The sequence below is a fragment of the Podarcis gaigeae genome (assembly GCF_964106915.1).
Source record: "Podarcis gaigeae genome assembly, chromosome: W".
NCBI classification, from domain to species: domain Eukaryota; kingdom Metazoa; phylum Chordata; class Lepidosauria; order Squamata; family Lacertidae; genus Podarcis; species Podarcis gaigeae.
Genome location: NC_139695.1, coordinates 4,638,303 through 4,665,184, shown reverse-complemented (window position 1 = coordinate 4,665,184; position 26,882 = coordinate 4,638,303). Strand labels below are relative to the sequence as shown.

The 26,882-nt window shown below is 41.4% G+C and overlaps 1 long non-coding RNA gene across 1 annotated transcript; it reads right to left on the bottom strand.

Annotated features, from left to right (window-relative positions):
* Positions 1-26,823, bottom strand: LOC310835991. Its single transcript, XR_014559811.1, has 3 exons — positions 23,770-26,823; positions 21,565-23,073; positions 1-398 (listed from the first exon to the last, which is right to left on the bottom strand). It is a non-coding gene; the product is annotated as an uncharacterized lncRNA (long non-coding RNA).
* Between the last annotated feature and the right edge of the window lie 59 nt (positions 26,824-26,882).

Below are 26,882 nucleotides of genomic sequence, written 5' to 3'. Positions count from 1 at the left end.
TTTCTTCTGTCCTAAAGTCTCTTTATTGAAAACAAATAGCGTATTTACAATCTCCAACAGTGTTAAGCTGCATCTTCTCTCTCTGCTTGCTGCGTCTTAACTAACTGCTTTCGATTTCCACTCAGCTCACAGCATTCCAAGCTGCTTTCGTCACGTCCTGGCTTACTTCCCTTGTAAGCCCCACCTCTCAGGCTCAAGGCATAGAAGGTTAACCCTTCACTACACCCAACACCCCCTCTTGTCTCGCGCCTGAGGGGAGAATCGACCCTTGGTCGTCCCAAACCCAGACCTTCGCAAAACTCTCCATGTCTTTGGAAGGAGAGTGGCTTCGTGAACCCATCAGCTAGGTTCTTGGCACAGGGACAGTACTTCAGCGCAACTAATCCCTCCTGAACACTCTGGCACACATTCTGTTTTTTTTATAAGAATATTTATTAAAGTTTTCAATAGTAGTACAATAAATCAAAAAGAAAAAAAGAAAAGAAAAATAACAAAAATACAAAAATGAAAAATAATTAAAAGCACACAAAATTTCCATTACTTATTTCCATTAACTTATTTCCCAGACCTCCTCATACCTCCCTTTTTTGTATTCCAATTCAGATTGTTAGTTCAGCAAATCCTTATCAATAAATTTTAACCTGATTCTAAACCTTATTTTCCATATTCTCTTAAAGCATTACAGCTGGAAACCACTTAGTTTCTATCCAACATCATTCTAACATTCATTAATTTTGCAATATTTCTGTAAATAATCTTTAAATTTCTTCCAATCTTCTTCCGCTGACTCTTCTCCCTGGTCTCAGATTCTGCCAGTCATTTCTGCCAATCCCATATAGTCCATCACCTTCATCTGCCATTCTTCCAGAGTGGGTAAGTCCTGTGTCTTCCAGTACTTTGCAATGAGTGTTCTTGCTGCTGTTGTAGCATACATAAAGAAAGTTCTATCCTTCTTTGGCACCAATTGGCCGACCATGCCCAGGAGAAAGGCCTCTGGTTTCTTCAGGAAGGTATATTTAAATACCTTTTTCATTTCATTATATATCATTTCCCAGAAAGCCTTAATCCTTGGGCACGTCCACCAAAGGCGAAAGAATGTACCTTCATTTTCTTTGCATTTCCAACATTTATTATCGGGCAAATGATAAATTTTTGCAAGCTTGACTGGGGTCATGTACCACCTGTAAATCATTTTCATAATATTCTCTCTTAAGGCATTACATGCCGTAAACTTCATACCTGTGGTCCATAACTGTTCCCAGTCAGCAAACATAATGTTATGTCCAACATCTTGTGCCCATTTAATCATAGCAGATTTCACCGTTTCATCCTGCGTGTTCCATTTCAGCAGCAAGTTATACATCTTTGACAAAATCTTAGTTTTAGGTTCTAACAACTCTGTTTCTAATTTTGATTTTTCCACCTAGAAGCCAATTTTATTGTCCAATTTATTTATTTATTTTAAATAATTTTTTATTAATTTACATCAAAAGAAAAAACAAACAAAAAACATATTAATTTCACATCAAAATTTCACAACATATTCCTTTTTAGGACTTCCTCCAGCTTATCCGTAAATCATCCGTAGTTATAATTTAAGTTGCGCATTTCTTAATTTTGTATTGACATTGTTCATATCTTTCTTTCTATTCCCTTTAGACAATATTTCATAGTCTTTCACAGTGCTTCTTTAAATCCTGTTAGCGTTATCTGTCCCTCGCTTATATGTTCCAGATATTCCACAAATTTCCCCCAGTCCTCGATGAACTTTTGGTCTCTTAAGTATCTAATCTTTCCTGTCAATTTGTCCAGCTCCATATAGTCCAACAACTTCATTCTCCATTTCTTGCTGTTTCCATTTCTGGGCCAGTAGCACTCTTGCTGCTGTTACTGCATATTGGAAAAATTTACCATCTCTTCTTTTTATCTCGTTTCCTAATATCCCTAACAGAAAGACTTCTGGTTTCTTTATAAATGTATATTTTAGAATCTTCTTCAATTCATTATATATTTTTTCCCAGAAGTTCTTCACTTTCTTACATTCCCACCACATATGATAAAAAGAACCTTCTTTATCTTTGCACTTCCAACACTTATTACATGTCTTATACATTTTTGTTAATTTTACGGGTGCCATATACCACCTATAAAACATTTTCATAACATTTTCTTTTAACGTCATACATGCAGTAAATTTTAAGCCTTCCTTCCATAGTTTTTCCCAGTCCTCAAATTGTATGTATTAATTTTCTTTACACTCAAAACTTCTAGAGGGGATAACCAGTGTGGCACTCTAGGTTCTAATAGGTTTTTATACCTATCCCATATTTCAATTAAGGGACCTCGGAAGATGTGGTTCTCGAAGCCTTTATGGACTTTCTTTTTCTCGTACCATAAATACGCATGCCATCCAAACCTATTGTCGAACCCCTCTAAGTCAAGCAGTTCGTTATTTTCTAATTTAACCCAATCTTTCAACCAGCAAAGGCATGATGCCTCATAATACAATTTCAAATCTGGCAGGGCAAAGCCTCCCCTTTCTCTTATATCTGTTAACAACTTGAATTGAATTCTTGGCTTTTTGCCCTGCCAAATATATCTTGAAATCGCTCTTTGCCACTCTTTAAAAACTCTGTTCCCCTTAATTATGGGGATAGTCTGAAATAAAAGTAACATTTTTGGTAGCACATTCATCTTAATTGTAGAAATCCTTCCCCAAAATGACAATTTCATTCTTCCCCACACCTCCAGGTCCTTTCTTATTTCTTTCCACACTGGCTCGTAGTTATTCTTATATAAATCTATATTTTTAGGAGTCACCCATATTCCAAGATATTTGACCTTTTTAACCACCTCTATCTGTGATTGTTGTTGCATTATTTCTATAGCACTTTGATCCATATTCTTCGCAATCATTTTCGTTTTCTTCTTATTTAGTTTAAAACCTGCCACTCCTCCAAATACTTCTTTTACTGTAGTTATTGGCTCTTCGATCATTATTACCAAGTCATCTGCGAACGCTTTAATCTTATATTCATTTTGGCCGATTGTCACTCCTTTTATTTTCTTATTTTGTCTAATCGAATTCAAAAGGACTTCTAACACCGTTATAAATAATAGTGGTGAAAGTGGGCATCCCTGTCTTGTTCCTTTCTGTATCTTTATTTCTTCTGTAACTACATTATTTATAATCAGTTTAGCTTTTTGTTCTGTATAGATTTCCCTTATTCCATTAAGAAATTCTTTGCCGACTTCCATATGTTCCAAATTTTTCAACATAAAGTCCCATGCTACATTGTCGAAAGCCTTCTCTGCATCCACAAACATCATTATGGCCTGTTTATCATTCCTGGCAGACAGATATTCCATCATATTAATTATATTTCTTATATTATCTTTCATCTGCCTGCCCGGAAGGAAACCTGCCTGATCCTTATGGATAATTTCTAGTAATATATTCTTCATCCTCTTTGCAAGGATTCCTGCAAATATTTTGTAGTCTGTGTTTAGCAGTGAGATCGGCCTATAATTTTTGACTTGGGTTAGATCTGAGTCCTGTTTTGGAATAAATGTAATATATGCCTCTTTCCATGTTTCCGGAATTTCTCCTTCTCTTAAAATGTTGTTCATCACTTCTTTTAATGGCGTCATCAAAACAGATTTCATTTCTTTGTAGTAGCACGCGGTGAATCCATCTGGCCCTGGAGCCTTCCCCCTTTTTAAATCTTTTATTGCTTCTTTTATCTCTTCTATTTCAATTGGGGTATTCAGTTGATCTTTTTTATCTTTTTTATCTGTCGGGATCTTCCGCACCTTTTTATCTTTCAAAAATCTTTCTATTTTCCTCAAATTGTTCCTTTCTTTATTTTTATATAACCTTCTATAATAGTCCAAGAACCCCTTTCTAATTTCTTTCGGGTTGGTTATCTCTTCTCCTTCCCATGTAATTTGATTTATTGTACTCTGTTCCTTTCTTTTTTTAATTTGCCATGCAAGCCATTTTCCTGATTTGTTCGAAAATTCAAAATTTCTTTGTCTCAGTTTTTTGATATTCCATTCCACTTCTCTATTTATTATGGTTGGGAACTGAGCTTGTAGGGCTTTAATATTTTCTTTTATTTTCGAGCTGTTTGGTTTCTTAATTAGTTTTTGTTCGTTATCCATTATCTGCTTCAGGATTTCTTATTTACCTTTTTTCTCTATTCTTATTTTTTATTGTATTCTGCTGTATGAAGAATCCTCTCATTACTGCCTTGCTTGCATCCCATACCACTTTTGTCTTTGTACCTTTGTTACAGTTGTCAACAAAATATTCTGTTAGCCTCTTTTGTGCTTTTTCCACAATTTTCTGGTCATCCAAGAGATAATCTTTCAGTCTCCATCTGAAAGTTCTTTCCTCAAAGCTTTTCAATTCAAGTTCTATTGGACTATGATCGGAAATTACTTTCGGTTGAATTTCTATTTGTTGGGTTCTTGGAATCAGTTCGCTCGAAATCCAAATCTGATCTATCCTTGACATTGACTGATTCGGTTCGGTGTAGTAAGTGAATTGTTTGTCCAACGGATGTCTAAGACGCCAAATATCTGTCAAATTACAATTTTTTATCAATGAAAAGAAAGATTTTGGTAATTTTCCTTCTTTGCTTGTTCCTTCTCTAAGTCTATCCATTTCCAGCGAAACCACTCCATTCATATCACCCATTAATATAATTTTCTGATCCATGTATTCAAATAGTTTTTCTTCTAGGGTTTTGTAGAATTCAGTCTTATTACCATTTGGTGCGTAGATCCCGACAATAATAAAATTTTCTCCTTGTCATTTGATTCGAACCGCGATTATCCTCCCCTCTTCATCTTTGAAAATTTGTTGAGCTTCAATTTTGTTTTTAATATACAAAACCACTCCTCTTTTTTCTCCTTATCTGAAGATGCAAATTCATTTCCCAGTCTTTTATTGATTAATATTTTTTTGTGTTTTCTTGCCACGTGTGTTTCTTGTAAACAAATGATGTCCAAATTTTTCTTTTTTAAAAAATGTTCAATTTTGTTCCTCTTCTTTTTTTCATTCATCCCATTAATGTTCCAATTCCAAATTTTTAACGCCATGATGTCCAGATTTTAAATAAATTTTATTTTTATTTCTATAATTTAACTGATTCTTCTTCTTCCTCCTCTTCTTCTTCGTCTGTATGCTTTCCGTTCTCTCCCTCTTCTTCCTTTGGTTTTAATTCTCCTGGTGCTCTTCCCTCTGCTCCTTTGGTTTCCTCCACATCTGATCTTAATTCCTTGTATTTTCTCAAAAATTTCCCAGTTTCTTCTGGGTTTGTCAGTCTGTGCCTCTTGCTTCTATACATAAATGAGATTCCTTCCGGGAACTCCCATCTGAATTCGATGTTATTTTTCTTCAATGTCTGTACCAGTGATTTATAGGGATATCTTCGTTTAAGTAGTCTAATTGGTATGTCTTTGAAAATAATTATGAAATTCCCATCTATATTCAATCTCTTTTCTCTGTTCTTCTGTAAAATCATATTTCTCATTTCTCTATCTTTAAATGTGATCAGACAGTCCCCTGTGAATCTTTTTGCTTTTGTTGTTTTCACTCGCATTCTGAATGCATTCTGCACAGTTTTGGCCATTTCTTCTACTGGTAGTTCCATCCATTGCGCTAATTCCGCTATCAATTTCTCTTTAATATTTTCTCCTTGTGTCTCCGGCACGGCTCTGAGTCTCAAATTCACTTCCCTTTTCCGAAATTCATTCATAGCTATTACATCCTTCATTTCCTCTTGTGCTTTATTTAATTCCATTATCTCTACTTTTATCTTTTCTTCTTCCCGTTTGACATCCTTCATTTCCAATCTTGTCTTCTTCAGTCCCTCCTCTACAGATTGCGTTCTCCTGAACGCTTCTTTTATTTGCCCTTTCAGTTCATTGACTGTTTCATCAATTTTTTTATCCATTTTTCCAATCTTGTTATCCACCTGCTCTAATTTAGACTCTAGGTTCTTTTCACTCTGTTTAATTTCGGCAAACATTCTTAAAATATCTGCCTTGAAATCTGTTTCTTGTTTAGACCCTTTCCTTTCAGCAGGTGTCGCCCCATCAGTCACTTTCTTCGATGGGTTTGACATTTTACTCTAATTTATCCCACCAATACAATAACAACCTTTTGCCAATCCCTCAAGATTTATCAATTTAACACTTTTCCAATTATTCAATTTCAATTTTACAATTATAATTATTTAGTCTTCCAATTTTACCCTCTTAATATTTATGGTCCTTAAATTATATATATATCACCAAATGTCAATACAGGATTCTCACAGTGCCGTCTTCTTGCCTCCACTCAGGCTAATCCACTTTTAGGTATTATTTTCTTGATGGGATCCAACCAAAAAAAAGAGAGAAGATTTTTCAAGTTTGGGAGCAATACATATGATAAACGTCCAAGTAGAAAAAGAGAAGAGGAGATGATTCAAAATCCAATTTCACAGGTAGCAGAAGATAACACAGTTATAAATCCAAGATGTTCTAAGTTCAAATTTGTATCCAATTTGTATCCAATATCCAATATTATATCCAACTTCCAACAGCCATCAAATAGGAAGTAAAAAACAGGTCCCTCCAAAAAAAAAAAAAGAAGAGAGAAAAACAAATTGTACTGTCTTAATCCAACCACTAGAGGTCTCGAAGCCTCATTGGTGTGGCGTTGTTTCAAAAAGAATAAAAGTATGTATATATCTCCAACAGTTCAGTCTCTTATATATCAAGGATTCTGAAAAAACCCAAAAGAAAAACCCAAGAAATTGAAGATAAAAATAGTTCGCAACAACCAATGCAGTTACCAAAGTATGTTTGTTCTTTAATATTATGTCTGTTCGCTGTGCTTAAAAAATCTTAATGGCGTCGAAGCCTTCTCTTCCGTTTCACTGTCCTTTGTTCTTTAGAAGCGAAAGTGGAGAAGCGCTTCCTCCCTCTATTTATGCCCTCCGTTACAGCAAGGACTTTAATTTTGCACAAGTTACTCTTCTGTTCTCCCTTTACTTTAGTAGTGTCTTAAATATATTGTATCCTCCTGAAAAGTTACTTTTTAGAAGAGTTCATAGGGGGGAAAAACAATAGCCACAAAGGCAACTCACTTTCACTTTCCCAGCTCTGCAAGTAGTGCTGCGTCAAAGTTGATTTCGGTTTTCGGCTGAACTCCGCAGACTTCTCTTTCCTCAGAAAGAGACTTCCTTGTTGTTAAACTCTCCTCCACAGACTTCCTTGTTGTTAAAGCTTCAAAGTTACGATTAATTTAGAACCGGATTCCTTTAATTTGAGAACGTAGCGCGTCCTCAGCAAGCTCGGGGCTTCGCTATTCGGAGGTAGATAATGGCTTCCCTCGACCCGCAGATCCGCTCCGCCGTTCTCTTCGCTTCTTTCGAAGCTACCTGACGGCCGGGCTGACCGCTTCTGGTCCCGCCGGGAACCTAACCTTCTGGACACCCACCAGAGGTATTTTGGGGGGCCACCGCGCCCTGTAGCACCCTTAATCCTCCAAAATAGCCCAGGATTTCCCTCACAGCAAAATCCCCGCTTGCGACGAGATCGTGCTGCACCGGAAGTCCAATTTTCTTGTCCAATTTATATGCCTCCACTATCTGGTAATAATGAAGCCAATCTCACACTTTGTTTTTTAATTTCTCAAAACTCTGCAGTTTCAATCTATCTCCTTCTTGTTCCAAAATTTCCCAATACTTCGGCCATTTGGCCTCCATATTGAGCTTTTTCTGAGCTTTTGCTTCCATTGGTGACAACCACCCTGGGGTTTTATTTTCCAATAAATCCTTATATCTTATCCAAACATTAAACAATGCTTTCCTGACAATATGATTTTTAAATGCTTTATGTGCTTTAACCTTGTCGTACCACAGATATGCATGCCAACCAAAAACATTATTAAAACCTTCTAGGTCCAGGATGTCTATGTTCTCAAGAAGCAACCATTCTTTCAGCCAACAAAATGCGGCTGATTCATAATAAAGTTTAAAGGTCTGGCAGGGCAAATTCACCTCTTTCTTTTGCATCAGTTAATATCTTAAATTTTATTCTGGGCTTCTTGCCCTGCCAGACAAATCTAGAAATATCTTTCTGCCACTTCTTGAAACAGTCCATCTTGTCCACAATTTGCAGAGTTTGAAACAAAAACAACATTCTAGGCAATACATTCATTTTTATAACTGCAATTCGACCCAACTAGGAAAGCTTCAAATTTGACCAAATTTCTAAATCTTTTTTCACTTCCGTCCAACATTTTTCATAATTATCTTTAAATAAGTTCCCATTTTTAGCTGTCATGTTAATCCCCAGGTATTTCACTTTTTTAACCACAGTCAGACCTGTCTCATTCTGAAACCTCTCTCTTTCAATCGGTGTTAAATTTTTCTCTAAGACCTTAGTTTTTAACTTGTTCAATTTAAAACCTGCCACTTGACCAAATTCTTGAATTAGTTCTAAAACCCTTTTAGTACTAGATTCTGGCTCCTGTAACGTCAATACTAGGTCATCTGCAAATGCTCTCAATTTGTACTGTTTGGCTCCGACCTGTATACCTTTAACCAACCGGTCCCTTCTAATCATGTTCAGCAGGACCTCCAGGACCGATATAAAAAGCAATGGGGAAATTGGGCACCCCTGTCATGTCCCTTTTTCTATCTTAAATTCTTCCGTAACCACATTATTTACAATTAATTTGGCCTTTTGATCAGAGTATATTGCACCTATACCATTTTCAAAACCTTGGCCTACCCCCATCCCCTGTAGGTTCTTTTTCATAAAACTCCAAGAGATGTTGTCAAAAGCTTTCTCCGCATCTACAAATATCAGAACTGCTTTAGTGTTTATATTCACTTCTAGCTTTTCCAAAATGTCGATTATGTTCCTCAAGTTGTCAGACAAATGTCTTCCCGGGAGAAAGCCCGCTTGGTCCTTGTGAATCTCTTCCATCAATACTTTTTTCAATCTCTTGGCCAAAATGTTAGCAAAAATTTTGTAATCCACATTTAATAACGATATGGGACGGTAGTTCTTAAGTTGAGTCTTTTCAGTCTCTGTTTTAGGTATAAGTGTGATATACGCCTCTTTCCACGACTCTGGTGCCCTTTTCCCTTCCAATATTTCATTGCAGACTTCCTTCAAGGGTTGTAATAACCACTCCTTCAAAGATCTATAATATCTGGAAGTCAGCCCATCCGGTCCTGGAGACTTGCCTAGTTGCATGTTTTGGATGGCACCTTCTACTTCCTGTTCAGATATTTTATAATTCAGCATTAATTTACTTTCTTGAGAGATGTTTTGTAATCCATTTGTCTTCAAAAATCGGTCTATATCCATTTCTTTCTGTGGCCCTTGTGAGTATAATTGTTTAAAATACCTCTGGAAGCAATTTCTAATCTCAATTGGATTATGTATTGTCAGAGCTGCCTCTAGGTCCCAGCTCACAGAGGACCAACGCCAGGTTGATGTAATGTACAAAAGTCTTTATTGAAGTTTAGTTTCCATTTCAACGCCAGAGCGTGCAGCCCTACGTCTTAGACCTTAGATCGGCGAAGTCCCGTCTGAATCACCTCCCCTTCCGCACCAGTTTAAGATCCTAGCCCTGCTCCACCTTCTGCGCTGTTCTCTCCTCCTCTGGGTCCTCCTGCCCACCGGGACATTGCCCTTTCTGGACTCCTCCGATGCTGAGTCGCTCAGCTCCTCCCCCTGCCTCCGGCGGGCTTTAGGACCCGGTTCCCAATCCTCATTCTCTGCTGTCCCGCGCTCCTGTACATTTGAACTTGTTTCTCGCGCCAACCCAGTGACCTTTCTCCTAACCGTTACACTGCTTCTATCACTGCTTCCCTCTTCCGTGACACTGGCCGGATCTGACCTCCCCTCCGTTGCCTGACTCTCCGATGGAGGCGTGGTCAGCTCTACCTCGTCTCCTCTCCCTGGTGGGGAAAGCACTGGCCCCGATACCTGGGACTCTTCCCCCCCACTCTGCTCTGGTGGGGAAGCTGGTCCTGATTTCCAACTACTGCTCTGGGAGTCCCTGCTGCCCCCTTGCTCCTGGGGCGTTCCCCTTGGGAACCCCCTGCCCCTGGCCACTGGCGCCCCCTTTTGTGAATCTTCCGATTCGCTGGAGAGGCTCATGGAATCCCTCGGACCACTGTCCCCTCCTACGCTCCCCTCGGATTCCTCCCCCTCGCTCTCCATCTCCCCTCTTCCCTGTGCCTCTGCTCCTGAGCCCCTGACATGTATGTTCTTTCCTTCCACTTGAAAATTTGTAATGGTGCTTAATTTTTGTCTTTTTTTCATTTGCCAAGCCAGCAGTTTCCCACATTTATTCGCTGATTCAAATGTCTTTTGTCTCATTTGGAAAAATTCCTACCAGGCCCCTTGCGGCGACCAACCAGAGTCCATAGCAAGGTCAGATCTAGCTAAACCTAAGGGTGGGTGGGATGGGAAAACCGCTCAGCTGTTGGGCGAGGGGAAAAGAGGGCGGTCCCTGGGCGTGCCTGGCCTTAAATAGCCCCCAGGCCACGCCCCCCGGCCCGCTGATTGGCGGGCTGGGTGGCAGGCACGCCCAGGGATGGCCCCGCGAATGTGGGTGGTCCTGCCCGCAACACCCTCTCCTCTGCAGGCTCGGAAAGGGCTTTGCGTGGCAAGTTCCTCCCCCAAGTGAAATGAAGACTCAGACACATTTGTTTAAGGTTAAATGGGCATAAAAGGCCACAACTTTATTGATTACGGAATTGAAGGTATTGGCCTTAGGCATTGGCTTCTATCGACTACCCGGCATAGTGACCGGGAAGGGTTGAACACAAACCGCAGGAGTCCTGTTGAAGTACGCCAACTAGGATCCCACGGGTGTCACCGCTCGGGGGCGTGCCGGGGGCCCTACCTCTCCAGGCTTCGGACAAGGCCACGCCCCCCCTGGAGTCCTCTACCGGACTACCCCTTCTCCTTGGGGGAAGGTGATGGCGCTCCCTTCCCCCCTCCTTTTTGTTCCTGTAAATTGCCCCATGCCAATGCCTAACCGCCACACGAGCAAAGCTCGCCGCCAATACCTTCAGGCCCGTAACCAACCCCTAATCCCTGCTATGATGTCCCCCAACCAAATGTCATTTCCTGCATCTGACAGATGCACGCCATCCCGTATGTAGAGGGCCTCAATGTTGTACTGGATGCCAGGGTGGCCGATGACGCACCCGCCCAGATCCGCCACTCTACGCGCAACAGCCCGCTCCAAAACCTTTCTGGCTTTATTGATTCCTGCCGGGCTAACACAATCGCTCCATGTCCTCCTCTCCAGCAGCGAGGACCACAAGATGGTAATGTTTGGATAAACCGCCATCAAATCAGCCAAATCGTCAAAAATGTTCCATCTCAAATCAATAGCTTTTCGGTACGCCAAATCATTTCCCCCCAACTGAATTACTAATGCATCAGGCAGCCCGTCCGCGGCAGCTCTCGCCATAACGGCTGGTTTAAGTTCGGACCAGCGCATCCCTCTACGCGCAATCCAAGTCAGCTCGACGTTCGAAGGCAGATTCAAATTATGCCCCATTCCGGAGCTCATAGCACGGTTCCTGGCCCAAAACACTATGCTGTGGCCCACCAACCAGATGCGCACCTTCTTGGATTCTGAAACGAAAATAGACGGAAAAACCAAGGTAAGGATAATTGCTGCAAGTCATAGGTTCTTTCTAACGTAGACTCTGTATGCATTAGATTTCCACCTCCCAAGATCCTTGATCCTCTCAGCGGAGAGCCCTAAATGTGCTGCGGTGGTGGCGGCCCCGATGCGAAAGGAGTGAGCTGCAAATTCCGCCACGGGGAAACCACAAGCTGTTAGTGCAGAGCGAAGTACATGCGTGAACTGGTGTCTGGCTAAGAGTGACCCGTCTGCATGGATCAGCAATGGGCCGGGGCCACTGGGCCTCAAATAGAGAAAACGCTGTGTATCTCTTACTGGACAGGGACTGCTACCCTGCACTGCCGCCAGCCGTAGAAGCGTGCCCTTACCGAGCTGGTCTGTCTTAGAGCTACGCACCTGGACAATCAGCTGTGACTCGGACAGGGATAGATCACTTAATAATATACCTTCCTTCCTGAAACAACCGATTGGCAACATTACCCGTGAGTAAGATCTGCAAACTAAATGGGACTCTAAAAGCAATTTAAGAAAATTCGGCTGAAAACGGGAGAGGTAGAAAATAAGGAAGCCAGCCCTCCCGGAACTGCACGACCGATTGAGCAATGGAAAAACAAGCTATTTTTAAAGGGAACCTTTCTATTTAAGAAACCTTATTGAACTCTTGATATTGGAAGAAATCCCCCCCCCCCCACAGGCAGGTGAAGGGGGGAAGAGGACTGTGTAAATCTAATCTGCCAGAGGACAGGGGGTTGGGGAAAAAAAGTCTTCCGCTGCCGAAGCCTCTGATCAGGCTGCCGGGAAAAAAACAAGCGCCAGGAAAGTGAGCTGTCAGAAAATGAGCTGTCAAAAAGCTGGTGGATACAGAGGCCAAACTTAATTGAAATAAAATAACGGGACTTTAGGTAATTGAACTTATAAGATATTGGATTTGAAACAAATAAGGCTTTTGGCTGGACTTTTGCTTGGTGGAACTTTGCATTGGCTACTTGTTTCCCTGTTTTTTGTGTTGCTATTGTCGCCATTACTTGGATACAATTTCCCCCTCTAGAGGACTAAAAGAGAGAAACAGTTGCACTGTGATAGAGACAAAGAAGTGGGATTTTCCACTTGCAACTTTCCTGTGGGAACGACCTTGAGTTATGAGCACTCCACAGGAGGAAATAACAACAAGAAGCAAATCAAAACAAACTCAAAAGCAGACCCAAAGAAGAGGCTCCACATCAGGAGCTACAGCTGTACAGGAAAAAGGAACAACAGCATCAATGGAATCTATGACACAGGCACTGCTTAGAATAAACAAGTCTTTAGAAGCACTTACCAAGCAGTCCACAGAGAACTCTAGGAAATTGACAGATAATTCTAAGAAATTGACAGAGCTGACAACAAGACTAGACCTGAACACAACGGCAATTGCAAATAACACAGACTCTATAAACCGTCTTGTGCAAGAATCTACGGAAACGAGAAAAATAGCCGAGAGCGCAAGGAGCACAGCCGAGGACACCAGGGGAAAGTTTGTACCCATTGCAAAGAAAGTCAACGAACATGATTCAGCTTTGGCCTTTTTGGAGCTAGAGAGGAAAAATAAGAATTTGAAATTAAGATCAGTACCAGAGGAAGAACAGGGTAACCTGGGAGACTTCCTGACAGATAAATTTCAAGAATTTTGGATTGATGAACTAGGAGGGGAAGAGGAGCAGGAATTTGCAATTACCTCAGCCTTCCGGATTGGCAGAAAACAAGGCAAGAAACCAAGGGATTGTTTAATTACCTTAAGATCCAAAGAAGAAAGGGATAAAATACTGAACCTACATTTTCAGAAGGCCCTGATTGTTAAGAATTCCCAGGTACAGATCTTCAAGGACATTCCTAAGCACTTCCTAGAGGTGAGGTTTCAATTTAAGACTTTAGCAGATTTGCTGAAAAAATATAACATCCCATTTAGGTGGGAATTTCCACAAGGATTGTCCTTCAACTTCAAAGGGAAGAAAATTAAGATCAAAACAACTCAAGATAAAGACCAATTTTTGGAGAAATACTTTGAGGACTTTGAGAAAGGAACTGTAGAAGAGAGGGAAATACCAGATATAGCAAATCTATCATTTGGACTTGCCCCAGCACCTACTGACGAGGAACAAGAACTTGGAGCAGCCGGCGGAAAAGCAGCCCAATAACAGAAATGTCTCTGCAATTTTTGAGTTGGAACTGTCACGGCCTGAACCATCCCCGAAAAAGAGGACAGGTGTTTCACATATTAAAGAAAGAACATCTAGATATAATATGTTTGCAAGAAACCCATATTGCCAGGATAAACAGAAAACTTTTGATAAATAAAAGATTGGGACAAGAATTCATTTCTTCTGACAAAGTTAAGAAAAGGGGAGTTGTGATTTATGTGAAAGAAAAATTAGAACCAAAATTAATTTTCAAGGATGAACAAGGAAGATTTCTGGCAGTGGAAATTCAAATTCAAGGAGAAAAAATTCTGATTGTAGGAGTTTCTGCACCTAATGAAGGGAAGGCCGAGTTCTTTAAGAAGTTGCATGAGACGTTAATGGATTTTATGGACTTTAAAATAATATTTATGGGAGATATGAACGGAGTAGTCTCCACAAACATGGATAAAGCGCAGAGACAAACGATTTCCAAGGATGGGAGACTGCCAAAGACTTTTTTTGAACTGACTGACACCATGGACTTGATTGATATCTGGAGAACAAGGAACCCTCTAGAAAGAGAGGGGACCTTCTTCTCTGAAGCAAAAATGACATGGACCAGGATTGACCAAATATGGATTTCCAGCAATCTGGCACCAAGGGTTAAAAAGACAGAAATCTGCCCAAAAACTTGTTCCGATCACAATGCAGTAAAGATGGAAATGAAGCTGACAACAACTGGAACCTTCAGATGGAGAATGAATGACACCCTGTTTAAAGATGAAACAATCTACAAAAAGGCCCAAAAGACATTGAAGGACTATTTCGAGATAAATTTAAGATCAGAGGTGGAAAGAAGAATAATATGGGATGCAAGCAAGGCCGTGATGCGAGGTTTCCTGATTCAGCAAAACTCCATAAAGAAGAAACAACAGAATGAGAAGAAGGAAAAAATCTGGAATCAAATAAAAGAAGGAGAGAAGAAATTGAGGTCTAAACCTAAATCTCAGGAGATCCTAAGAGAAATAAAGTACTATCAGACTCAATATATGGAACTGGTGAATGAGGAGATAGAATGGAAAATAAGACAAATGAGGCAAAAATCATTTGAATCAGCAGATAAATGTGGGAAATTGCTATCATGGCAACTGAAAAAGAGACAAAAGCTGAACACTGTGACATCCCTAGAAGTGGATGGTAAATTTATCAATAAACCAAATGAGATTAGCAATTGTTTCCAAAGTTATTTCAAAAAGTTATATGCTCAAGGGCCAAAGAAAGAACAAGAGATTGAAGAATTCATTAAAAAATATGGACTCTCAAAGATTTCTGAAAAAAGCAAGAGGACTTTAAATGAGAAAATTACAGACCAAGAAATAGAGGGTGCCATCCAAAAAATGCAACTGGGAAAATCACCAGGACCAGATGGACTGACGGCGAGATACTACAAAGCATTGAAGGAATGGTTAATACAACCATTGAAGGAAGTATGCAACCAAATCTTAGAGGGGAAAAAGGCTCCCGAATCGTGGAAAGAGGCATTCATCTCACTTATACCAAAGACAGAAACTGAGAAACACCAAGTTAAGAACTACCGCCCTATATCACTCTTAAATGTGGATTATAAAATTTTTGCAGAAATTTTAGCAAAAAGATTTTAAAAAGTGTTATCAGAGGAGATTCATAAAGACCAAACAGGCTTTCTCCCAGGGAGATACATGTCAGACAATGTGAGAAATATTATAGATATATTAGAACTCCTGGAGATGGAGATAAACAGAAAAGCAGTGTTGATCTTTGTGGATGCGGAGAAAGCCTTTGACAATATTTCTTGGACCTTTCGAAAGAGGAATCTCCATGGGATGGGGGTAGGCCATAATTTTGAAAATGGTATAAGTGCAATATACTCTGAACAAAAGGCTAAATTAATTGTGAACGGTATGGTTATGGATGAGATTCCAATAGAAAAAGGGACACGACAGGGATGCCCAATATCCCCTCTATTATTTATATCTGTCCTGGAGGTATTATTGAACATGATCAGAAGAGACCAGCTGGTAGGAGGGATAAGACTCGGAACTAAACATTATAAGTTAAGAGCTTTTGCAGATGATCTAGTTTTAACTCTGCAACAACCAGAAGCCAGTACGAAAAGAGCTTTAGAACTTATTGAAATATTTGGTCAAGTGGCAGGTTTTAAATTAAACAAACAAAAGACGAAGGTGCTGGGGAAAAATCTAACGATCGAGGAAAAAGATAGCTTTCAAAGAGAAACCGGTTTAGAAATAACAAAAAAGGTGAAATACCTGGGGGTGAACTTAACATCAAAAAATGTGAACCTATTTAAAGATAACTATGAGAAATGTTGGTTGGAGGTGAAGAAAGATCTCGACATATGGTCTAGGTTAAGACTCTCCTTGTTAGGCCGAATTGCTGTTATTAAGATGAATGTATTGCCGAGAGTGTTGTTTTTATTTCAGACATTACAAATTTTGGACAAAATGGACTGTTTCAAGAAGTGGCAGAAAGATATATCTAATTTTGTCTGGCAGGGCAAAAAGCCCAGAATAAAATTTAAGATTCTAACTGATGCAAAGGATAGAGGGGGCTTTGCCCTGCCGGACTTAAGACTTTATTATGAAGCAGCAGCTTTTTGCTGGCTGAAGCAATGGCTACTTCTTGAGAATACAGACATTTTAGATCTAGAAGGATATGATAACAACTTCGGTTGGCATGCATATTTATGGTATGACAAGGTAAAAGTGCATAGAGGTTTTAAAAACCATATTGTCAGGAAAGCATTGTTTAATGTATGGAATCGTTATAAAGATTTGTTGGAAAATAAAACCCCCAGGTGGTTGTCACCCCTGAAAGCTAAAGCGGTAAAAAAACTTAATATGGATTCAGACTGGCCAAAATACAGTGAAATCTTGGAATATGATGGTGAAAAGCTCAAATTACAGAGCTTGGAGAAATTAAAACCTAAAGTCAGAGACTGGTTACATCACCAGCAGATTAATGAAACATTTAAGCAAGACAGGAAAGTAGGATTTCAGAAGGAGAGGTCAAAGTTAGAAACGGAACTATTGGAGCCCAATACTAAGAATTTGTCTAGAATGTATAATTTGCTGCTGAAATGGAACACCCAAGATGAAACAGTTAAATCAGCAATGATTAAATGGGCACAAGATATTGGTCATGACATTATGTTTGCGGACTGGGAAAGGTTATGGACCACAGGCATTAAATTTACGGCATGCACTGCCTTAAAAGAGAATATAATGAAAATGATCTATAGGTGGTACATGACCCCAGCCAGGCTAGCAAAGATATATCATTTGCCCAATAATAATTGCTGGAAGTGTAATGAATGTGAAGGAACTTTTTACCACCTTTGGTGGACCTGCCCAAAGATTAAGGCCTACTGGGAAATGATCTATAATGAAATGAAGAAAATTCTCAAGCGGACATTTGCTAAAAAACCAGAGGCTTTTCTCTTGGGCATGGTCGACCAAATGGTACTAAAGGAAGACAGAACATTCTTCATGTATGCAACCACAGCAGCAAGAATTCTACTAGCAAAATATTGGAAGAAGCAAGAACTACCCACTCTGGAAGAATGGCAGACCAAGGTGACAGAATTTATGGGATTGGCAGAGATGACCGGCAGAATCCGTGACCAGAGGAGAGAGACGGTGGAAGAGGACTGGAGAAAATTTAAAGTTTATCTTAGGAACTGTTGTAAAATTTCGGAAGGCTAAAATGTCAAGGGATATAAGATAGAGAATTATAGCTGTTAAATCTTAAATTTAAATAAAATATAAAGAGAATCAGTTATGAATTGGAATGAAGGATTGCTAGAAATGCTGTCTTAAAAAAAATATAAGGGTGCAGTGAAGGGAAGGCTTGGGGAAGTCGTGTTATGTATGTTATTGTATGTTATGTCTTAGTATGTTATGTTATGTCATTGTATGTTATGTTATGTTTTTATTTTGTTATATTTGTGAAAATGAATAAAAAATATTTAAAAAAATAATAATATACCTCTCTGTGAGTGAGCCGCCCCACGTTCACAGACTACCTCCCCAATGCGCAAGGCGCCAAAAAATGCAAGGGAATAGGCAGCCGAGAAGAGGCGCGCTTCGTATTTTGACCAACAAATTGCACGCAGCTTCTTATGGATCTGAGTTAAAATGTCCAATGTAATGGGCCTCCTCCTATCAAGACTGGGGGGGGGTGCTGCCGACGCCAGCCCTCAAGAGTCTTACGGACAATAAAGGCTGAACAAGGGTCTGTGGCGAAAAAGGCTTTAGTAAAGTATGAGATTCCTGCGGAATGAATGTTGAGTGTTTTTGGGGCCCTGCCCAATTCCCTCAGGTGAGCCAAATAGCAGAGAACCTCCCTCGTTGAGGGAATGGAATACAGCCCTGCGTTGGACCTGCTGCTGCGAAATTTTAAGAAGTCAGCCCAGGCCCTCTTGTAAGATCTCATTGTGGAAGGAGCCACGGCACCGAATAACCCTTCCATCACTTGCTGCTCCCAATATTCCAGAGATGCTCCGGGAAAGGCATCGATGAACACCAATGTTGAACCTGAAGAAGTGTGCATGGACACGAAAGCTCATACCAAGAACTAACTTAGTTGGTCTTTAAGGTGCTACTGGAAGGATTTTTTTTTTGTTTTGACTATGGCAGACCAAAATGGCTACCTATCTGTAACTGGAACCAATGTTGAAAAAAGAGTAATCTGGGACGCAAGCAAAGCTGTGATGAGAGGGTTTTTGATACAACAGAATGCAATGAAGAAGAGAGGCCAAAATGAGAAAAAAGATGCAAGGGAAGCCCCCGCGAATGTGGGAGGTCCTGCCCGCAACACCCTCTCCTCTGCAGGCTCGGAAAGGGCTTTATAAGATATTTTCTGGAATATTAGCAAAAAGACTAAAAAAGATTCTGCAGGAAGTTATCCATGCAGATCAGGCAGGTTTTCTCCCAGGCAGACAGATGAAAGACAATGTTAGAAATATAATAAATATTTTTGAATATCTGACTGCCAGGAATGAGAAACAAGCTCTATTAATGTTTGTGGATGCAGAGAAGGCCTTTGATAATATTTCATGGGAATTTATGCTAAAAACCTTGGAAATGATGGAAGTTGGAAACGATTTTTACAATGGAATAAGGGCAATATACTCAGAACAAAGAGCTAAATTGATTGTAAATAATATACTTACAGAAGAAGTCAAGATACAAAAAGGTACCAGACAGGGGTGTCCTCTATCACCATTGCTATTTATAACGGTTCTGGAGGTCCTCTTGTGTTCAATTAGGAATAATGAAATAATAAAAGGAGTGACAGTCGGTCAAAACGAATATAAAGTTAAAGCCTTTGCTGACGACCTAGCAATAACGATTGAAGACCCTAAAAATAGTTTAAATGAGGTGTTAAATGAAATTGACCAATTCGGTAGAGTGGCTGGATTTACGCTAAATAAGAGGAAAACCAAAATAATGGTTAAGAATATAGACCAGAGTCTGATAGAAGAAATGCAAAGAGAATCAGGGATTGAAGTGGCTAAAAAGATAAAGTATCTGGGAATTTGGTTGACCCCCAAAAATATTGATTTATATCAGAACAACTATGTACCGGTGTGGAACGGAATTAAGAAAGATTTAGAAACCTGGAGCAGAATGAAACTGTCTTTTTGGGGCAGAATATCAACGATCAAAATGTGTGTGCTTCCAAAGATGTTATTTTTGTTTCAAATGATCCCTATAATCAGGGGAACAAGCGTGTTCAAAGAGTGGCAAAGAATGATTTCAAGATATATCTGGCAGGGCAAAAAGCCAAGAATACAATTTAAGTTATTAACAGATGCTAAGGAAAGAGGCGGTTTTGCCCTGCCAGATCTGAAACTATATTATGAAGCGTCTTGTCTCTGTTGGTTAAGGGAATGGATAAAATTAAAAAATAACAAACTATTAGATCTAGAAGGCTTTGATAATAGATTTGGTTGGCACGCTTACTTATGGTTGGAGAAGAAGAAAACTCACAAGGGTTTTGACAATCATATCTTCAGGAGCTTCATAATAGAAATATGGGATAGGTACAAAAATATACTGGAACCCAAAGTTCCACACTGGTTGTCACCATTAGAGGTAATGAGTGTAAAGAAAATCAATATGAGAGGAAATTGGATAACCTATGGTGAGTTAGTAATGAAAGAGGGGGGGAAATGGAAAATGAAGCCATATGAACAAGTAAAAGAGCATGTCTATGATTGGTTGCATTATCTTCAGGTAAATGAAAGGTTCAAAAAGGACCTTAAAGAGAGGGGGTATACAGAGAAAGAATCGAAATTTCAAACAGAGATAATTGATAATGATGTTAAGACAATGTCAAAAATGTACAAAATACTTTTGGAATGGCAAACAAAAGACGAGGAGATAAAGTTGGTTATGATACACTGGGCCAGAGATTTTGGTTATAATATACAACTGGAGGATTGGGAAAAGGTATGGAATGAAAATATGAAATTTACTGCATGTACGGCGTTAAAGGAGAATATTATGAAAATGGTATATAGATGGTACATTACACCCGTAAAGTTAGCAAAAATGTATAAAACATGTAATAAGTGTTGGAAATGTAAAGAAAAAGAAGGTTCATTTTTTCATATGTGGTGGGAATGTAAGAAGGTAAAGGGTTTCTGGGAAATGTTATATAATGAATTGAAAAAGATGTTTAAATATACGTTTGTTAAAAAAACAGAAGCCTTTTTGTTAGGAATAACAGGAAGAGAGATAAATAGAAGTGATTATAAACTTTTTCAGTACGCAGTAACAGCGGCAAGAACATTAATGGCCCAAAAATGGAAACAAGAGGAATTACCGACTTTGAATGAGTGGAGAACGAAACTTATGGACTATGCAGAACTGGATAAAATGACTGGGAAAATCAGATACCAGAAAGATCACAAATTCATCGAGGACTGGGGAAAGTTTACGGATTATCTGAAAACTATATGTGACGAACAGACAACGCTAGTGGGTTTTAAGGAGGCTTTGTGATAACACAAGGTGTATTGTAAAAAAGAAATAGAGATGGAAGGTTAATAGTAAATTGGCAATATTACATAGAAAATGTGTGAAGATAGGAAAAATGAATGATTGAGGGAGGTGCTGGTGGAAGTTCAAAAATCAGCAAATTTGTAAGCATGGTTGTATGAATAATTTGTAAAAGAAAAACTTAATAAAAATTTATATATATAAAAAAATACAGTCTCTTTGCTTTGATCTATTTACAAGCAGGGAAGGCAGACTTCCTGTTTATACCTTCCCGTTTCGGTGTCGAATTTACTCAATTTTTCTCCAATTAGTTCGATATAGTCCTACTCACGGGTAGTTGCTTTTAAGTCCAATTGTCCCAGGAAAAAGTCAGCACTCTCCGATAATGGCTGTGCGGCTTCACTCCGCGGAAGATGCAGTCGACTCTCAGCACCGCGCCTCACCCCCGTCCTGCCCCGGAGCCCTTAAAAGGATTCCTTTGCAACTTGGGGGGTGCAAATGGTGCCCGCCGAGTCCCCACGTTCGCAGCCTTCCCCCGCCTGCAATTTTTAAAGGGTCCCCGCTTTGCCGCAGCGGTGAGACCCGATCCCGCGGAGCCAGTCCCTCTGAGACTCAGAGGGAATCCACCATGGATTGTTGGCGCTGACCCGGAAGTCTCCACTCTGGCACACATTCTGAAAGCGAATGTCTAGGTGTTTAGTCCTGGCCTTGAATTGACCCGTCTCGGCCAAACGAAGGCATGGTTGATTGTCCTCGAAAACACGTATCGGCAGACAATCCACTCCGCAGAGCTCCTGCAGTAAGCAAGCATAGAACTCTACTTCTCTGCATACCTCTGAAAGAGCACTGAACTCAGCCTCAGTGGATGAGAGCGCTATAAGACTTTGCTTCTTGGACCTCCATCCAACTACTGAGTTTCCAAACCTCACCACTAGGCCAGACACAGACTTGCGATCCTCAAGATTAGCCCAGTCTGAGTCCACAAAACAAGTCAGTTTGACTTCTCCTTGTGCTGGCAACCTAAGACAAAAATCTTTGGTTTCCTGCAAATACCTCAGAACTCTCTTGATGCCACTCCAGGCTTGCACACTAGGGTTTGAAGCTTCCCTGCTGAGCAGATTGACAGCAAACGCTATATCAGGTCTGCTCCACTGGGACAAGTACAGCAAACTCCCTAGGGCTGACTGAATCACTTCAGCATTTTCGAACACAGCGCGTTCTACTTGTTGGCTGTCCTTCACAAAACTAGTCTCCATAGGACTTCTCACTCCTGCACAATCACTCATCCTGAACTTCTGAAGCAGTTGCTCAATTTTACCTCTCTGGCTGAGCAAGAAGCTTCCATCCTGTGCTCGGTCAACACTGATACCTAGATAAGTTTTGACAGCACCAAGCTGCTTAAGCTTGAACCGTTTACCTAGCTCCCTGGCAAACCTCTCTGCCTGTTCACCTGTCTCTGAGAAGTATAACAAATCATCAACCCAAATCTGCAAATACTCTTGTGTTGCACCTGGTCCTCTCAAATAAAGGCAACTATCAGCAACACTTCTTCTGAAACCTAGCTCTTCTAAGGCTTCATTCAGGCACATGTTCCAGTTTCTAGCAGATTGACGCAATCCATAGATGGATTTGTGCAATCTCCACACAACACCCTGCCTCAAGTTCTCAAACCCCGGAGGAGGAATCATGTACAGCTCATCCTGGAGATCTGAGTTTAGGTAGGCAACATCCACATCAAAGTGGTTTACCTTCCAGCCTCTCTGTGCTGCACAAGCTAAAAGCGTTCTCAGAGTCTCCGCTCATGACGTTGGCGAATACACCTCCGTGAAGTGTATTCCCTTTCTCTGAGTGAATCCTCGAGCAACTAAGCTAGCTTTATACCTTGGCTCTCCAGTGTCAGTGGGTTTCAAGCGGTAAACCCACCTGCAACTCACAGCCTGCTTTTCTGGTGGCAACTCTGTGAGTGAGAACACACCTAGATCTTTCATGGACTTCATCTCTTTGTCCATTGCCCTGTGCCACTTGCCTGCTTCTTCCTCAGGTAAACTCTGAATATCCTCGAAGGATTCAGGTTCACACCTGGCTGAACCTACCCAGACGCCTGAAGCGTCGTACCGATCAGGAGGCCTCCTTGTCCTCGCTGATCTCTTCAGTGTGAATCCTGGTGACCCTGCTGTCACGTTTGCAAAGTAAAGGAAGGACTGGACCCTGATTAAAAAACAACACACGAGGCTTTGACCAGCAAGGCTCTTGGAGAAAAGTGCGTAAACCACACCCCTCGCCAGGCCATTTTATTAGCAAAAGAATCTTTTACACAGTGCTCGTAAGAACCAATCATATTTCCTCTGAGCATTTCATCAAATCCCACGTGGGGAAAAAGTTACACTACAACACTAATTAGCATGCATATATTTTGGGGTAAATATGTTGAGAACTACAAAGGGGTAGTAAATAACTTGGGAACTACAAAGGGGTGCATCTGGCAACCACAGAGCTGAGAAATAAACAAGATAAGAAGGATGGCCAGAAAGACCAGACCACTATCACCTTCATGTGAGATCTGTTTCCTGGCTCCAAGATTAAGAAACTACATCAAAGAACTTGCCCACTATCTTTTTATGGCACAGGATACCTGCCCGGCGAAGCAACTGCTGTGTACTGCTGTGTATGTGACATGTGGGGAAGAGAGGAATGGGCAGTAGAGTCAAAAGGGCATGAAAAGGGCATGAATGTAGAATCTTATGGGATTTAACCAGAAATTATCGTCAATATATCAAACCCAGTCAACACAATGCTTTCATCGTGGACACGATGGCTTGATGTATATTTTATAATTCCTCATGGTAATCCCATCTGACCCCTACACCCTGCTGCTTCACTGGGTCCAGCTAAATCATCCTCAACTTCAGTGTATTCCCCCTCTGATCTGCTGCGCCTCTTGGGCTTTACAGCTGGTCCAGCAGGTGAGGAAGGTTCACTCTTTAGCTCAGACTTGACACTTGCCTGAGGAGGTGTTCTAGGTTCCCCCCTCTGAGGGATCCTGAGCTGTCCCTGCCTTGGACTCTGTCCCTGTGGTGGACCCTGTTGCTCTGGACCATGGTCCCCAGCAACAAGTTCCTCTTCCTCCTCAACGTCTGAGTCATAGAACGGCTGTGGAATCACGTCTGGATTAGCGTGCAGACATTTCCACCCGGCTTGCTCACAGAACTCAGTGCTATTGCTGATAACCAACCTAGACTGATTTCCACTTGGGTACGCAAACCGCCAGACCTTTGAGCCAGGCTCATATCCTACAAAGATCATTCTTTTAGATCTTGGCTCACCTTTCTTGCGTAGACCCTTTGGAATAAGCACCCAGGCCTCACAACCAAACACACGAAGGTAGTGTACCTTAGGCTTCTTTCCATGCAGCAAGAAATAAGGTGTATTTCCTACACTAGAGTTGTACACTCTATTCTGCGTATGAACCACAAATCTCCAAGCCTCAGACCAATATTTCTGGGGTAGCCCTGCGTCCCACAGGATCGCAGACACAGCTTCCTCCACCGTCCTGTTCTTTCTCTCTGCCAGCCCATTCTGTTGCGGAGAGTAAGGAGCGGACAGTCTGTAGCTAATCCCCTTCTCCCTGAAGAAATCCTGTAAAGCAGAACCAGTGAATTCAGAACCTCTGTCACTTTGAAAGCCACGCACTTTGGTGAAAAAGGTTACCTCAACAGCGGTGATCCAATCCCTGATCATTTTAGCCGCCTCCCCTTTTTTTCTCCGAGAAAAGGTCCAAGCAGACCTCGAAAAATCATCAACCAAAAGCAGAGAGTACTTTGATCCCCCCCCCAGTGACTCAACTGACATGGGTCCACACAAATCTGCATGAATTAATTCAAAGGGTTGTGTGGTCTGTCTCTCTGACTTTGGATAGGAGCATGTCACAATTTTCACTTGTTTACATGCATTGCAATCTAAAAATTTGTCACAACCATTAAATTTGCACCCTTGTGTCAGTTCTGGTGCTTTCTTAAGATACCCCCAATTCAGATGGGCGAAGCGTCTGTGCGAACAACCATGGTGGGGTGCTACATTCACACATTGCCCCTTCGCATCTTCGGTGTCATCCTGTCCTGTAGGAAAAGGCACATTTACAACAAACAAATTGCCTTTAGACTGCACTGTGTACACATGTTTCCCATCCTTGGAAAATTCACATTTGGTACCTGCAAAAGACACATGATAACCATCAGCGAGTAAATCATGTACACTTAACAAACAGTAAGTTAAACTGGGCACTGCATATGCTTTGACTTCATGCTTAAGAAAAGGACAGAAGAAAAAGCCTGTCTCTGTTAGCCTTCTTCTACTTCCATCCGCGATCGTCACAAATCTATCAGGTTTTACTGTCCTGCAATTCCTTAAAAGACCACTAGATGGCACTAGCGTGTTTGTCGCCCCAGAGTCGATGACGACAGTAAGAAAGTCTTGTTGTTGACATTCCTGGGTCGCCAAGGCAACAATTTCCTCGCTACCCCCCTCCTTGGGGCCTCTGCAGATGTCCTCTTTGGTTGTCATGGCAACAGACTCCCCCCAGCAGGGAGACTTGCCCACGACCTTCACAGCTTCCATAGATGCAACTCTCTCAGTTGCCTTGGAAACCAGACTGCTCCCGGCATTCTCACGCAGCTCCTCCTGATAGCCGCCCGCTATCAGCAAAGTTCCCAGCTGCGCGACCTTCAAGCCTCTAGCTGGATTCAGCTTCGCATGGCTAGGCTCCAGCTCACGTTGTAAACAACTCTTGGCAGCTTTTGGAGAAAGAGGCGTCTCTGAGCTGTTACTGCTCACTGCCCCCCCCACTACTCACAGGGTCTCCAGGACGTTTGCCTGCACCCCCTCTGATGGGTATGGGGCTCCCATCTCTTGGCCTCTCTCCTGGCTCCTCACACAGACACGTTGCAGCATGCAAACAGCTCCCAGGCTCAGCAAAAGCACCAGCAGCATTGCCAGCAACAGCAACAGTGCCTTCGCCCCCCCCCCCCCCCGTGGGGACTCATGGCTCCTCCCAGCTGTGTATTGGCTCTCAAGAATGTGGCCGGCGCCATCTTGCCTCTCCATTTCGGATGCAGCCACGTCTCGGCCCTTGCTTCCCACCCCAGCTCCACAAGCCTCTCGGAGTGATTGCCAAGTGGCCTCTGGCCTTTTTGCACCCAGGACAACTGGCACTAGATGAGCATCCACATTTTCTGCCAAAAAAGCCAGCATACGCTTCTCCACTTCACTTTGCTCTGCAGCCTTTTTAGCCTCCACTTTCCCAGCTGCATGATGTGGGGGCTGGACTACGTCCCAGAGCTACTCCCCCACCAACAAGAGTTCCACTTCAAAACTCCACTGTAGCCAATTTTGACTATTCAGTTTCTTACATGGCAGTTTAAACTCAAAGCCATGTCCATGGGGCTGTGCCATGCCTCCCTTCTCCCTTCTGTGGCGTTTACAGTACTCACTCATTTCTGCCAACTGAGTGTTCCAGAAGGACCTGGCATTGCAGCTCCCTTGCTCCGTCAGCCTCCTCCGATCTGCCCTTTACTTTCTTTGAAGCCTTGGCAGTCGATCAAGCTGACGTTCAGCCTTTTAAAGCTTCAAAGCCCTTTCTCGCACGCTTGGTGTTGATCCATAACCTCTTGGATAGTTTTATTGCTTTATTGTTTGGCGTCCAGCCACACTTCCCCCTGTGAGCCTCTGCAGGTCGTAAAGCAATTAGCAATTAGCAAAGTTGCACAGCAGTTGTGTGTCGAAAGAGCAGTAAATCAGTCCCAAACATTTCTTCTGTCCTAAAGTCTCTTTATTGAAAACAAATAGCGTATTTACAATCTCCAACAGCCATCCGTGTTAAGCTGCATCTTCTCTCTCTGCTTGCAGCATCTTAACTAACTGCTTTCTTTTTTTTAAAATAATTTTTATTAGGTTTCTGTTTAACAATAAAGAACACATAATAAC